This window comes from Cupressus sempervirens, chromosome 10 (assembly GCF_028749045.1).
Source record: "Cupressus sempervirens isolate cs-2001-9-10 chromosome 10, ASM2874904v1, whole genome shotgun sequence".
NCBI classification, from domain to species: domain Eukaryota; kingdom Viridiplantae; phylum Streptophyta; class Pinopsida; order Cupressales; family Cupressaceae; genus Cupressus; species Cupressus sempervirens.
The window spans coordinates 975661179-975678850 of NC_143127.1; positions in this window are offsets into that span (position 1 = coordinate 975661179).

A 17672-nucleotide genomic window follows, 5' to 3' on the forward strand; every position below is an offset into this window, starting at 1 on the left:
TTTCCTAAACAAGCTTAAGACTTTCTTAAGCCAAGGAAAGTCAACAATCTCAACTCCCCTTAAAATATCCCAACCACCCAACAATGAATGCTCTTACAAAAGCCATAAAGACTCTTACAAGCTCTTACAAGCCATAATGAAGGGTCTTTATGAAGATATTATCCTTTGAGCCTCCTTTGTTGACTCATCCTTCCCTTTTCCTCCATCCACTCACCTTGTGACATGTGTCACTCCCTGATTGGTGCTAAACAAGCACAATCCATGTGCTCCCTTTTGAGTGCATCCTAGCCCTCCTTAAGCTTTCATCTTTCCTTCCATCTTAGCCCTCCATCTCTCAAGCCCTTAGCCTATAAATTGAATCCCCTCCCAAGCCATTTCAATCACAATCTTGGAGCTAAAGTTATAATGCCCTTTTGAGAGCCAAAAGCCATCAACCATACCCTGATGATGCCAAATTGAGAGCTCACAAAGCTACCAATTTGCCATTTTTCATCTCCATTGAAACTAGTTTTTGGGAACCTTGAGCATACATCCCAATCTTTAGACTCATCCCTAAATCAAGTGACTATCCTCATTGGGAGAGCCATTCCATGGCTCATATTCTCATTTGAGGGTTTCACTTTGTCTCTCATATATGTTATGTCTTTTATGCTAGTTAATGCTTTTTTGTTTTGATAGATTAGTATTACTTGCTAACATATTTCTCATATACACCCCTCAATCTTATGGGAAATCTTCCACCAAAAAGAGACCTTTTGCATCTGTCAGGACACTTTTTGGTACCTTTGTCCAGTCCTCAGTTCCTTTGAAAGTAGAAAAAGAAGAACAAGCTATTAAAGACTGGATATATAGGGGAGAGGATGATGAAGAGGATGTTATAGTTACCACTCCCATTTCCCCCAAATGATATGGAAAAGGATATAAGATGCTTGCAAATATAGGCTATCAAGGTCATGGGTCTCTAACTGGTAATAAAAATGCTCTAGTTGAACCTTTAAGTCATACCCAAGGTTGTGATGCTCAAGACATTGCTGGCTTAGGATTTGGACTAGAGGATAATATGTCAATTTCTACTCAAAATGTGCCCATATCTAATGACTCAGAAGATGATAATCCTCCCTTTGTTGCTGCCACTTTGCAAGATGAATACTTTGTGCCTACAACTTCTCTTCTTTGGGGGGAAGATACTCCAAATACCACTAATTATGTTGAAGCTTCCACTTCTTGACAACTAGAACAAGATGAATCCAATCATGAGGACATGAATAGAGGTTGGATTGGGCAAAATATTGCTCATCTAATTGCTAGGGATCAGAGTATAGACTTTGAAGAGTATGAATGGGAATTTTTATCAGATGCTTCTTGTGAACTAGGAGTGGATGTTATTCATGCTTATGTAACTCAACCAAATGTAGTCGATGAGTCTATTGTAGGGTTAGATGAGTTTGGCTCACAATATGCTTTAGTGGATCACGCTAGTTCCTCTAGGGCTATTCATAATTTAGATACCTTTACAACATTCAATATAGGCTCACCTTTGCATGTGACCAGAGATGAATCTTTTCATATCAATCACCTTGAAGCTTCTCCCTCACTTTCATTAATCCATCCCGATCTCATAGATTGGTCCAGTCAGTATCAAACAGCAGAAATACTATCTTTCTGCAATGACTATAAGATCGCTTGTTACCTAAATGCCATTGAACCTGTCACTTATTGCACTAGTGAACCCATGATTCACATGAAAGAATCATATATCAAGTACCTTAGTTATAAAATCAAAATAAAAAATAAATGGTCAGATGGCAAAAACCACATTGTGGTGGTATATGAACCTAAAAAAAGTAAAAATAGAGACGTATCTAATGGTGAAAACCTCTTTGAGGCACCTACAGATGAGGTACTTGGTTGTCTACCAAGCTATTTTCAAGATAGATCATCAATTATTATTGAGCCTACACAACTAATCAACTTGGGGATAGAGGAATCTCCTAAAATTATTCATGTAGCTCAATCATTGTCAGCTGAAGAAAAAGAGAAATTTACCCAATTTTTCTAGGATGAAAAGATAAATTTTTCATGGACATACTTAGACATGCCTGGGCTTACACAAATCTTATCATGCATCATTTATCTATTTTTTTTGATATCAAGCCTGTTAAACAAAAATTGAGGAAGATACATCCCCATGTAGCTTTGTTAGTAAAAGTAGAGTTGGAGAAACTTTTGAGTGCAAAGTTTATTAGATCAATTGACTATGTGGACTAGTTTTTCAACATTGTACCTATCTCCAAGCATGAAAAAACCATTCGAGTTTGTACCGACTTCAGAGATCTTAACAAGGCATGCCCCAAGGATGATTTTCCACTACCAAATATTGATATGATCATAGACATGACTGCAGGATATGAAACATACTCCCTTATGGATGGGTTTTATGGGTATAATCAAATTAAGATAGCTCTAGCTGATCAAGAGAAAACAACCTTCACATGTGCTTTGGGTACTTTCTATTGGAATATTATGCCTTTTGGGCTTAAGAATGCTGGTGCTACCTACCAAAGAGCAATGACCACCATCTTCAATGACATGATGCATACAAACATGGAAGACTATGTTGATGACACATTGGAAAAATATAGAACAAGAGATACACACCTTTAAGACCTTAGTCTTATATTGGACCATATGGAACAATTTCAACTTAGGCTAAATCCAAAAAAGTGTGCCTTTGGAGTCACTTTAGGAAAGTTTCTAGGTTACATTATCTTAGCAAAAGGCATTGAGGTTGATCTTGAAAAAGTCCAAGCTATCATGGATATGCCTCCTCCAAATAATATCAATCAACTTAGAAGTCTACAAGGATGTCTACGATCCATAAAAAGGTTTATTTCTCAATTGGCTGATAAATTTCAACCTTTCAACAAGTATTTGCACAAAGGGTCTACTCATATTTAATGATGAATGTCAAAAAATTCTAGATCAAATCAAAGGATACCTAGAAAAACCTCCAGTCTTGATTCCACCTATTCTAGGAAAACCTTTGATTTTGTACATCTCAGCTACAACTTCTTCTTTAGGAGCACTATTAGCCCAAAGTGATGAGACTAGTAAAGAACTCACCGTATATTATATTAGTTAAACTTTGGTTTCCTATGAGATGAATTATACCAGCATTGAGAATGCTTGTCTTGCAGTGGTCTTTGCTTCTCAAAAGCTTTGACATTACATGTTGGCACATATAGTTTACCTAGTTTCTAAAATTGATCCTTTGAAATATCTATTGAGCAAAGCTATGCTTACTGGTCATCTAGCTAAATGGATGATGATTCTTTTAGAATTTGACATTTAATATGTCAAATGTAAAGCAATCAAAGGATATGCTATAGCTGATCAACTTGCTCATTTTCCTTTAGAGGATACAACACCCATACAAGCTAAATTTCCAGATGCCTTAATAATGTACATCACTGAAAGAACTTGGAAAATGTTTTTCAATGGTTCTCACACACAAAATGGAGCTAGAGCTGGCATATTGTTTGTCTCTCCTCATGGGTATATGATTCCCAAATCTTACAAACTCTTGTTCCCTTGTAAAAACAACATGGCTGAATATGAGGCTTTAACAAATGAGATCAAGATGGCTATTGAATGAAGAATAAATGAATTGCATATCTACGGGGATTCGCAACTTGTTATAAACTAGGTGAATAATGATTATCAAATGAAGGATGACAAGAAGATACCTTATAAAAGGTGGATAGATTCTCTAAGGAACTACTTTACTTTTGTGACATTCCAACGAATTCCTAGGGCAGAAAATAAAGCTGTTGATGCTATGGCCACTCTAGCATCTATTCTCCAACTACAAGAACATGAATCTCAATTTGAGTTCCTGGTGGAAGAACTGCATCATCGTACCTATGATTTCCCCAATAACCAAGTGATCTGCATTATTGCAGGTCATGATTCTTCTCACTATGCAAACATTTTCTCTCACCTGCATGATCAAATCATTCTTGAGAATCTCACGTGCAACCAAAAATGCCAATTCCTTCGTAACACCTCACTTTATATTTTGGTCTCTAGTGACTTGTATATAAGGGGTCTAGAAGGAACTTTGCTTTGGTGTTTAGACCTAGAAGAATCCAAAAAGGCACTTGCCAAAGTTCATGACGGTATTTGTGGGGCACATTCAAATGGCCTTGCACTTGCTGGGAAGCTACTTAGGGTAGGTTATTACTGGTCAACTATGCAAGTTGATGCTATTTGTTATGCCAAGTCCTATAAAAAATGTCAACTCCATGGTAACTTAATCCATGCTCCTAGAAGTGAGTTGATCCCTTCTGTGACAGATTGGCCATTTCAACAATGGGCCTTTGACTTGATGGGTAAAATTCACCCAAGTTCCACTAGTGGCCATAAGTTCATCATTATTGTGACTGAGTATTTCACTAAATGGGTCAAAGCTATGCCATTATTTGCTACTATAGGAAAACATGTTGCCCTGCTCATACTTAATCACATCATTTGTTGATATGGTATCCCTTCTTCTATTGTCATTGATAATGGAGGTCAGTTCAAAAATAAGGACCTAAGACAACTATGTAAGAAGTTTAAGATCAAAAAACATTGTTCCTCTATTTATTACCCTCAAGGGAATGGTCAATCAGAGGCTTCTAACAAAACATTACTAAAAATCCTATATCACATAGTTCATAAGTCTGGGAGAGATTAACACCTGTAGATAAATCTAGCACTTTGGGCCTATAGAACTACTATTCATACTCCTATAGGGGCCATGCCCTTTTCTTTAGTCTATGGTTCTGAGGGTGTTCTCCCATTAGAAGTAGAGATCCCTTCCTTGCAAGTCTCTTTGCATGGGTTGATAACTAATGAAGATCATAGAGCTATGCGAATACAAGAATTAAAGACCTTTGATGAGTGTCATAAAGTAGCTGTTGATCACATGAGGGCTTATTAGAAGTGTATGTCCACTTAGTATAATAAAAAGGTTCATCCACGTGAGTTTCAAGTTGGTGACCTTATGTTTAGAGAAAATCCAAAGAATCAATAGCATAGAGAGCAAAAGGGAAAATTTGAACCTAATTGGTTAGGCCCATACATTATCACAACAACATTTGGGTTTGGTGTTTATTAGTTGTCTACTCTTGAAGGGGAAGAGCTTGTAGAGCCTATCAACATCCTACACTTAAAGAAGTTCCTTGCTTAAAAGGCTTACTGCTCAACTATCTTGTACATATTTATGATCGTGAAAAAAGGCCTAAAAACCAGAAAATGTCCTGAAAAAATGATCATCTTAGTGAAAGCCTAGCAATAGGTGCTTTGATGTATCACCAAAAAAATCAAAAACTAAAAAAATACAAAAAAAACTATAAAAAGCCTTGGAAAAAAAATGGCCAAATGGTGAAAACCTGGAAATAGGCGCTACTTGAGACCCTTGCGCCTATGTCTATCAATCTCATTTACTCATTTTGCTTATCCATTTCCTAGCTTGGAATTTTTTCTTGTCCTCGTCTTGGAGGCACAACTGCTTAGCCTACTCGAGGTTTCCTTGTGCACTAGGGTTTCTTTGACAACACACAAAATAGTGTTTCTCAACACTACCCCCCAACTTGACATCAAGTGTTTCTCAATAATTTTTCAGATAGTTTACCTACAGTCTCGGATGTTGAGATATTTCTCACTATTAGGATCAAGCTTTGAAGAAATAGCCAAGTGACTTACACACACACACACACACACTTAAACACTTAAATGATTGAGCTATATTGATCTTTATTTACTTTGTGTGCTGTCTATGATTATTTCTTTACTATGTGTTCCCTCCCTAATAGTCTCTTGAGGATGTCATTGACTTGAAGACTGGGGGAATGGGGCATGTTTTCTTGATTTCTGCTTGTGGGTATGTCCATAGTGTTTTCAAGCATTTCATGCTGATCCTATTTGACACTTGGACTTATAAACATATCATCCTTGATTGTTTTTTGCAACATCACACTTGAGGGTTATCCTGGCATTTATGCCTTGATACAGGTATAATCTTTCTATATCAAACTTAGGGATCTAATTGTGTAGTCATCTTGACATCTATGTCTCTGATGCTTAGATAAGATTCCCACATACCTATCTGATATTGATCATATTCATATCCTCATAGTTATACTAGCAATGGTTATATGATCTCATGGTGTCCCTTATAAAAGCTCAATAATGAAATAAGAGTCTAAATGTTATGTGTCCCTTGCTAGTAAACCACTTTCCATATTAGCTTGCATTTTAGGTTCATTTTTCTAGTCTAGCTTTGCATTCCTGCATGTGGGGAGAACTCTCTCTTTATCCTTTTTTATGGACCTGTCAGCTAATAGATTTTGCGTTCTTCTTTGCTTTCTTTATCATGTCTTTCACTTTCTTGTATCTATCTTGCTATCCTATCATCACAAGGGGTTAAATCTAAACATCACATTCAATCTATCCAAGTGTCACATATTTTCAAAAACATAAAAGTCTATCTCATACACATGAGAGCTAACAACATTATACATAAGAGAGACACATGAGCATAAGCATCCATCCAGATGCATACATGAACAAGAAAACTAAAACTGAAAGATCACATGGAAACTAAAATGCTAAAACATCCATTTGAGACAAGTACACAAGATTGCCAATCGAATCTAGTATCTCATATATATATATATATATATATATATATATATATATATATATATATTAGATGGGGCTTGCTTTAACCCTAATGATTCTGAGGTTCCAATATGAATAACCCTAACCTCTTTCCTAGTTGTGGACAATCTGGATCTTCTGGGTCCTGAGGAATTCTGTTTTGCCATCATTTCTCTTACTTCTTCCTTCTTTTCTCTGGACTCTTAATTTCAATGGCTATGACATGGATTATGGATTATATTAGAGAGAGAAAAGCGAGTTGCATGTAGTCTGAAATATTTATATGCAACTTCTTATGTAATTGAATTTGAGCATAACAACTTATCAATCCAATTTGAAATCAAGAAAATGTGTAATACATAATCAAATTCTAACAAGGTTCTGAGAACTAATATCTTTGAACTTAGAGATGAACCTCATAGATATTTATATGTGTGTGTGTGTGTGTGTGTGTGTGTGTGTGTGTGTGTGTGTGTGTGTGTGTGTGTGTGTGTGTGTGTGTGTGTGTGTGTGTATATATATATATATAGGGAGAGAGAGAGAGAGAGAGAGAGAGAGAGAGAGAGAGAGAGAGAGAGAGAGAGAGAGAGAGAGAGAGAGAGTGTTTTACCCAAAAATAATGAAAGAAGTAGATGGAGAGAAAGTTTAGAGAATTTTTGAAGAAGATGATGAGGTGTTATGTTAAGGGAGAGAGAGAGCACGATAAATATGATATGGAAGGGGGATAGAAGGAGAGAGGAGGAAATATCTAAGAAGGTGGGAATTTTAATGAATTTTTTTAACCATGTCTAAATTCATTTCATTAGACAAATTAGGTTTAGATAGGGATGGAAGGTATGTTGGTCATGGCTCAATGTAGTGCAACTTCTCTTGATAGATGTGTGGTACATATCTATTTTGGAATAGATCTGGACCATTCACTAGGTAGCTCTACTTTTTTAGGGTTGACATACTTGTGTATATGATAGCTATGGCTGCCATGTAGGTTTGGAGTAATAAATCACAATTTATCCACGTGATGGCTTTAGAGAGCTTATCATAGTGCCTAAACTCCATGGTCAAGAAAATTTCATGTGACTATTTTGCATTTGAATAATTTTATAGGGTGTTCAAATTTAATTTGATGATTTCTAGATTTGGTTGTATTAGTCTTTTTTTAAAACAAAAATTAAATAAATGAAATGCAGAAGATTAAATAAATAGTCTTGTCCTATTCAGTCTTATGAAAATCTTATTTTATGATGTTTTTCATCAAAATGATCTTTTTTCATGTTTTCGTTGAACTTAATCTCTTGTAATTCACATTGTGTAAACAACTATGAGCATAAATTTTTTTTTTGTATTAATAATTGAGAGATAAAAAAGGACACCAAAAAGGAGGGAGACGAAGCTTCAACCTACCAAATGGAGAGAATCAGAAAATCAATCCCCCAAACAGGAGCAATATAAACAATTACATATTAAGCAAAGTATGTATGTAGAAATCTGCCAAGCTGAAACTAATCATGCAGAATATCATCTTCAAATTTATCAACCCAAGTTGTCCAACCAAGAGGCCCTTCCATCCAAATAACTTTCTTCTGAATCAATAGTTGAGAGAAGACATGGAGGTTTTCAGCACCTAAATTTTTGTTATGTTTGATCTCTTGCAAAAGTTTTGCAAGACCATCATCAAAAGCCATCTGGTTGTCCACAATACTAGCCAGCTCAAAACCATTCTTCATTTTGTAAATGAACATAGAATCATGCCCATCACAAAGGAATCTAAGCAACTTTCTTTTTTCTAGGTTCAGCACACATCAAACCTATGTAGCAATTTTAAAACATGTGAGTTTTCTATAAAACCCAACAAGAGACCTATTAATGCCTTTAAATTTAGAATCATTTCTAGATTTCCTAATATACCAAAGGATGAGGGATGAGCGAACTTACCAAAACATGTTAGAATCTTTGCGAAGGCCTTCAATAAAACTAGTAATTATATCAAGAGTGTAAACATATTTAGTAATGCAAATTCCAAACATAAGCCAAATTTCTATAGCCAAAGTGCAATAAAAAAAGATGTGTCTCATAGTTTCAGGTAATCTACAAATAGGGAAAATTTCAAGGCTGACATGCTGGTTTCTGATAGGGAGTCTATCAAGTAAAAGTTGCCACTTGAAACATTTAATTTTGGGCTGTATGGGGGCTTTCCAAAGCTTGTGAAACATTTTCTACTAATTAGAAGGGGCAAGAAAACAATAGTAGATGTTATTAAGATGCTGAGTAACATAGGTGTCATGATTAAGGAAATTGTAAATATCCTTTTCTTTAATAGAGGTAAGGAGAGAACCATTCTACCATCTAAAAGAAAGATAGTAGTGCGAATCCACATTGGTGGTGCAAATCCATATCAGTGGTGTGAGGAGGGTTAAGGGGTGTGTAGGCTAGCTTAATAAGGTTATAGGTATGCTTATGAGAGACAAGGAGATCAAATTTATTAGCAAGGTTATCCTAGCTAATAAACTAGTTATGCTCCAAGATATCCATGATACAATTAATGTCTTTATTAGCCCAAATTCTGGCAGAACAACCCTTAGTCAAGGCAAGGGGTTTACCTTGATGAAGAAGATTCCACCATATTGATTTCTCACCATGCAGAGTATAATTATAATAAAAGGATGAGTTATCAATATGATGACGAGTATTCTCCCAAGCCTTCCAGATGGATCTAAAAACCCAAGTTCCACGAACAGTTATGGGGAACTTGCCAGCAATCAAATCATAGAAAGGAAGATGATTATAATATTTGGTAGTCTTAAGAGCACCATATTGAATGTTATTTCTAATAAGCAATTTCCAAGGCTCGTCACCATCTAGAGCTTGGAAAATCCATTTAGAGGCTAAGGCCATACACTAAAGTTTAAGAATTTTTAGGCCAAGCCCTCCAAGATGTTTCTCTAGATGACACCAGCCCCATTTGACAGAATGGGCCTTTTTGTTGCCTTTTCCATATGACCAAAGAAAATAATGAATGGCCTTTTGAATTTCCATAATCTAGTAATTATTGAACATCCAAACTGAAGAATAGTAGATACTATATGAAGAAATACTTTTTTGACAAACCTGGACTCTTCTAGCGAGGGAAAGGAGTCTATTATTCCATTTGTTAAGCTTTCTAATTTTTTTTATCTTTAATCAAGAGCCACATATCCTTAAGAGAGGGATTCACAAAGAAGGGAATTCCAAGATACTTAACAATCTTGTTAGGACCTCCCCAGGAATACCCAAATTGGTCTAGCCAATCAGGAGGCTTATCTTTCCACCCCAAAAAAATGGATTTGGAGTTGGAAATACAAGCTCTAGAGGCTTTGCTAAACAAAACAAGCTTATTGCTAAGGCAAAGCAAATTATTCTGATTAAGCTCCAAGAAAAAAGAAGTATCATCAGCAAATTGAATGTTAAGAAGCTCAAAACCATTAGGAAGAGATATACCATGCACACTAGGGGAGATGGTATTGTCTTTAAGAATATAGTGTAAGGCATCAGAGGCAATAAAAAAAAGGGCTGGGGCAAGAGCACAACCCTGTCTAATAGACGGAGAAAGCATGATAGGATTAGAAAAGGTCCCATTAACATCAATCAAGGTAGAGGCATCTTGAAGAAGAATTTGAATGTAATTACAAAAAATATCATGGAAACCAAAAGCTTTTAGCATCATGATGATGAAGTCCCATTCAAATCTATCATAGGCCTTCTTAAAGTCAAGGAGAAGCATAGAAACTTCTTGATGGGAAGAGTTAGCCCAATTCATGGCCTCCCAATTGGTGATAAGGTTCTTAAGAATAAATCTTCCCTTAATAAAGCCAGTTTGGGTTGAGCAAATAAACTTTGGGAGAATAACTTTTAGACGAGAGGCAAGAACTTTAGTAAGGATCTTATAAGAGACATTAAGAAAGGTAATAGGGTGCCAGTTCTTAACCAAGGCACTGTCATTATCCACAGAAATTAATTTAATAATGCTAGTGTTAATAGAAGTCCCAAGAGTACCATTTGAGAAAGCCTCAAGATAAAGGTCATGAAGGTCTTTAGAAATCCAATCTATATTAGCTTTGTAAAATTTGGCAAGAATGCCATCTAGACCAGGAGCTTTTTTATCTTTCAAATTTTGGATGGCATCGACAATTTCTTGTTGCAAAACTAAGCTTTGAAGAGTAGGGATATCATTATCTAAGATGAACTTAGGAATGAGATCAATGCACCTACGTCTCACCACTTTCGACTCCTCAGTATCCTCAGAGGTGAACATGTTTCTATAGAAGTTTTAAAAGCTAAGGAGATATCATGACTAGTAAGAAGCTCTTTATCATTATCTATAATTCTATCAATCTTTTCTTTTCTTTGTTTCTCCTTGAGAAGGTTAAAGAAATATTTAGACCATTTATCACCAAATTGGAGCCAATGATTTTAGGCTCTAATAAAAGCACCCCTAGCTTTCACTTGTTGATGTTTCCTAAGGGAGTTCCTAGCAAGGGAGACCTATTCAACAAGTTGAATGGAGTCAACTTGGCATTGGATATTAATCTCAGCCAAATGAAGCCAATTAGCAAGGACTTTCTCAACACATCTAAAATCTTTAGCCTTCTTTTGACCGAAGGTTTGGAAAATCCTAGTCCATTATGATATGTTGAGGTGCCATGTATTTGTATGGGAGAGGGATTTGTTTTGCAAATTAATAATTCTAATAATCTTGATGGTAATACTCACATCTTGATCACCAAGAAGGGAGGTGTTAAGCATAAATTTCTAATAAGCACAATGGGAGGGTATGATAAGATTTCTAAAATTGATCATAGCAAGGATAGGGTAGTGATCAGAAAGAATGGCTAAGAGAGAGGCAATAGGAGAGCCAAATTAGTTCAGGGAAAAAGAGAAGAAATTACTGTCAACATAGAATTTATCAAGTTTGGAATAGATGTAGTTAGGCCCCTATTGAAAATCACACCAAATAAACCAAGGGGTTCTATTATTAGGTTTATTTCCTTCAAGGGGGTTAAAGAGATGAAAACAATGTTTAAAATTATCCCAATGAGGTTTTTAAGGGAACTTCCATTCAAACAAAATACCCCCAAACTTGTCTTCAAGATTCTCTATCATATTAAAGTCCCCACCAAAGAGCTAGGGGATGCTAGGGAGGGAGATCATCCAATCCTAAAGCATAATTCTTCTGTTATACTTATTGGAAGCATAAAGGGAGAAAATTTTGAAATGAAAGTTGTTAACATTAAATGAAACCCAAACAACTCTGTTATAGGGAAAAATACCATAATTAGTAATATGTTTAGTCCAGTTAGGGTTAATGAGGAGAGAAACACCTCCCTTTCCTTTGATATGATCAGTAACAATTTTAAAGGCATCCTTACTAATGTAATTAAGAGTAGTGTCAAGATTAAACCTGAGTGCCTTGATTTCTTGAAGCATCATGATATCAATTTTCGAATGACAATCCATAAATTTTTTAATGATAATCTTTTGGTTAGGAGACTCTAAGCCTCTCACATTCCATGAAATAACCTTCATTGAGAAATTTTTTTAGTGGAGCTAGTAAGGAGACCATAATCTCCACTTTTCTTCTAGTTCTTAGAATCGAAGGGGTTTTTCTTTGAGCCAGAAATAATCAGAGCATCTTCTTCATTACTACTATTACCAATATTTGAACTAAGATCCCTAGGATCCATTGTGGAGTTCTCAGGGACTTGAATAGATTCAGCACAAATAACCTCAATGACCAGATTATCCCCTAACTCCTTGAGGGAGGAGGATGAAGGCTTAGGAGGGTGCTCTATAGGGAGAGGTTCAAGGTTAGATGTAGGAACCGTAAAAGTAGGATCAATGTAATTAGAGTCCCTACCATTCTCAATGGGAGAGTCAACATTATTAAGATCAATAGATCTAGGAGAAGATATAAAGGAACTGATTTTAGCTTGAGGCAAGGAGGAGTTAAGGATTTTGAAACTATTAATATGGGGGTTAATGGAGCGAATTCACTCCAAGGTTAATTGTTCAGAAATATTCCACTATCATTTTTTTTGGGTGATGGTTTGAAACTCATCAGTAGAGGATGCTTCCAAGGAATAAAAAACAATAGGGTTTGAAGACTTATTAAGAGAAATCCGAGGGTTAGTTTTCTTAGTAGGAATGGCTTAAGCTGGGATAGTTCCAGAGGAAGAAGATTGGTGCACATTAATACTATTATTATTTTTATCATTCTTTAAATTGGGGAGATACACATGGGTTTGAGATACCTCCATAGGGTTAACAGGTTTAGGCATATTCAGAGAGGGATTAACACTGTTGAGGTTACCTATGCTATGCTTCTTCCTATTAGCAATAATTGAGCAATTTTTTCTTTGATGTGCTTCCTTATTATAGAGAAAACACACATTCAAACCCCCAAAAATCCCAACAGGGCAAGCAAACACTTCACCAAAAATATTGAGGTTCAAGTTTGGGGGAATATCAATCCCTGGGTTAATTGAAATCAACATTCGAGCATCTAAATTGGGCACCAAACGAGATGTATCATCAATTCAAATGATTTTCCCAAACTCATCCATCAATTGTGGCAAAAATTTCCATAGAAAGGAAGGCACATCCTTAACAATAAGCCATCTAGGGCAAGACAAAGCAAGAATTTCCTCATTAATCACATCTTAAGACTATACAAGGGCATGAAAGGATGTTTTTCCAATAGTCTAATAATGCCTTTTTAGGGCCTCAATCTACGATTCAAGATTATTGAAAATAATAATATATAAACCCTTTTGAACTTGCCTATAGAAAGAAATCTTTAGACCAAGCTTTAAATTCCATAAGCTATGAAACCAATCATCCATGAACTTATGGGGAGGGCATTTTTCAACATCACGCAAGAGAGAAAGATAGCAGTTGATCCTAAACTAGTTTTTTCTAGTGAAATCTAATGAAGCCTATCATCATTTGGTATAATGAAACTACCCCTCAAGTCATTAGTAGGGCACTTACCTTTGGCTCCATATCACCTCCACTGAGTAGCTAAAACAAATCTCACAACAGGGGAGACTCCATTGCTAGGAGGAGCCATAGTCTTAGCAAAGGGTTTACTCAGTGGAGGGTCTAGGGCACTAGGATCAGTGGGAATAGGAGAATAGGCCATTTTTGGATCCATAAAACAAAAAAATGAAAACAAAAAACCACTTTCAGAATGAAGTAAATGGAACAATAAAAATAGAGAAGGGAGCCAGAAGAAATTACACCACGTGGAGGAGAGATCTCTCCTCCATGTCATGACTACTAGAGGATGCGCACAGAAGGGAAATGTGCATGAAAACAATTTCACTCCAATTTTTGCCTCCCAATTATTCCCGTATAATATAATTCCTCTATGAGCATATTTTTTTAAATAGCATGATATAAATGACTATTTTTTAAATTATATTTTTATAGCTTGAACTTATGATTATCCATATAATAGTATGGATCAAATAAAATTTTTCAATATTTTTCTTAAATAAATTAATATCGAGGTGTGGAAAATTAGCGAAATAGTTTTATTGTATTCAATTTTAAAGTCTAGTTTATTTTATTTTATTTGTAGTAACCTTTATATTTTTTTTATTCTTTTTGGGAAAAGTAAACTAGCCACTACATATATATATATATATATATATATATATATATATATATATATATATATATATATACATATATATATGTATATATATATATATATATATATATGTATATATATACATATATATATATATCTAGTTCGAGGACTCAGCCAAGAAAGAACTAGAGAAGTAAACCCAGTATCGTTGTCTAGTACATAGTATAAACCTAATAACCTTTTGAAACCCAATCCAACATCAAACTACTTAGATGTAGATTATATACATCTAAAGCAACTCAATGACAAATTATTTTTCTCTCACAAATTAGAATTGGGGAATTGCTCGTTTCTATCAACCCATCAACAACCAACGATCCCATAATATGATATGCCCTAATTCCCATATGCCTTTTGTCTGTAATCCAAAGATGGAAAAAATATCCTTCATACCAATGTTGTCATGTCTTAACTGACTCACCATTAATAGTTTCTGCCAATCTTAGATGAGCATCAAGAATAGTACCCACTTCATGCTCATGTGTTGAAATGTCATCATAGCCTAAGTTCGATAGGTAATCTATAGCTTGGTTTCCTTCCTAAAATATATGTGAAAAACCACATTCTTGAAAAGAGTCAGCCAACCTCCAAACTTTGTTTAAAAATATAAGCTCATTTTTGGTTATGCACTACTTTGCTAAAGCAAGCATAGATTGTAATGAGGGAGTAACCTTCAACATGAACCCGGGTGATATTGAGAGAAGCAACAAAAACTAAACCTTGTAGTAAAGCATAGACTTCTACTTCATTGTTAGTACCTTTAGGGACTGGTAAAGATTTTAATGCTAAAAGTATTCCATAATGATTTCTCAAACAAATTCCATTGCCAGATTTACCTAGGTTGCCCCAAGAGGCACCATCAAAGTTGATCTTGATAACCCCATGCTTAGGAGGTAGCTAATGAACATTAGATCTATCCATTTTTGTAGCTCCATTATAATTTAGAAAGATTGGGAGAGAGATATATTTTCATTCTTTCAAAGTAGCATCATCCCAAGTGGAAAAAATAATATTAGATAAAAGTAGTAACCTTTATATTATTAGATAGGAGTTCTAGTTTTCCCCCTATTGTTTGTTCACATTGGTCAAACGACATGCTTTTTATAATGCGATGATTAAAATGAATGTAAGATTAATTTATTAATCAATATAGCTTCTTGTTTATTTAATATTGAAATAATTTGAATAAATTAAAGTTCTTTTAGTATACTTTTTCAAATAGATCTTGATGTGTGGAAGATCAAAGAAAAACTTTTTCTTATTCAATTTTAAAGTCACATTTAGTTAGTTTCGTGTGGAAGAGATTTTCTAAATTGTAATTTTTCTATTTTTTTCTTTTGTTTATTCACATTGACCAATTTATTAGCACATCTTTATAATGACATGGTAAAAATCAATGTTTAAGTTTTACATTGTTGAATACTAAATTTACTAGACTCCTTCTAGATGATTTTTTCAAAACAGATCTTGGTGTGTGAATGGTTAAAAGAGTCTCATCCTTTCCAATGTTCAGTCCACTTTAGTTTGTTTTTTTATGTAAGGGACTTTCTTTTGTAGTATTTCTATATATTTCCCTCATGTTTATTCATATTGGCCAACTATTGGCACATCTTTGTAATGACATGGTAAAAAAAATGTTTGTTCCTATTTTAAGTGAAAGACTTTTGGGATTTTTTCTATTATAAATTGAAATTGAAAATATACTTAATATAAAAGAGGATATAACTTATACTTTTTATTGCTTCAAATATTGTGTTAATTAATCTTATTAGATTTCCACAATCCATTAGATTGTATTTGTCCTTCTGGATTTGATTGTGTTTGTTTTTTTAGCATCAATGTTTCAGATCACACTTTGTGATCCATCATCAAGATGAGACAATGCAAGAATGAAAAAGTATGCAAATCAGGCCAAGCCAAGAGGATTAAAGGAGAAAAAGGTGCAAAAATTGAGGTGGAATAAAGAAAAAGAATAAAAATGTAACCTACAAGGGTAGGAACAGTGTCAGAAAGTAAAGGAAAAAAATGAAATAATAATAAGGGCAAAAAAATAACAACAAACCTAGGAAATAAAAACTAAGCTGAGAAAAAAAAGAAAGTAGAAAATAAAACTGTGCGAAAGCAAGTGAAGAGGTATTAGAATAAGTGTCTCAACCTTGGATAATTCCTATTTTTATTATTTTTTTTGTAAATGTATTTTTTTTGTAAATAATGTAATTAAGTGTGAGTGTACATTTCTAGTTGGCATGTTGATGTGTCACTCGACTTGCATGTGTCGGCATCTTGAATAGTGTGTAAGGAGATCATGACTGAAATGGTTATGATGGATTACTATGACACGTAAGAGCTATCTTTGGAAGATATGATGATAGGTGAAGACATGAAGACATGTGGCAATTGATCATTGAGTACTGTACACTCGAGTCTCCATCTAGTGTGCGAGGTTCGAGGCATTGGTCCAAAATTCTTTTTGGGTTCCTACTTTTCCAGAGAATGGTAAAACCCCTAATATAGTTCTTCTTTGGAAGTTGCCCTCCAAATGGAAAGCGCATGATATAAGCAACTTTAGAGTTGCAGATAGAAGAGAGCGAAAGTGCATTGTTGGTAGTGTTTTGTTGTGAGTAGATTTGTCTTTTGTGTCATGAAAGAACATGCATTGCAAGTGTGTTGTAACCTTTGTGTTGAAGATAATACATTATGCAAGTTTTGGAGGGGTGAGGTTGTTTTACTAAAAGATTTTTTCCCACTGGCATATCTTTGTGTTTGTGTTTTTTTTTCCTCTATTTGTTTTCTGTATTCATGGTTGACTAAATATTGTTGTTTACATAATATTGAATCTGAAATTGTAACGATTTAAATAGAATTTGCACAATACTTTCCTTAAGGGATTAGTGTACGAAGTTGTTTTCGCACCTAAGTTTCCTTACATTAATATTATTATATTAATTAAAATAATTATCAATGGAATATAAAAAATATATTAAATTAAATTAAACTAATTAGAATGCAAAGTATATAGGAAAAGTAAAAGAAGAAATTGTCTCCTTTTTTAATTTTAAAAGTGCAAAAGATGGCTTGATGACCAAAAGTTATTATTAAATTATTTGAAATCAAACAAAATATATAATAATAACCCAACAATACCTCATGAGTGTGATTTTAGAGCTAAAAACTAGAAATCATTATCACGAGTATATGTATTATGGTACCCAATGGCTATATATGCTACTATAATTGCATCAAATAAACAAAAATGATTTCTAGACATTATGTCTCAACT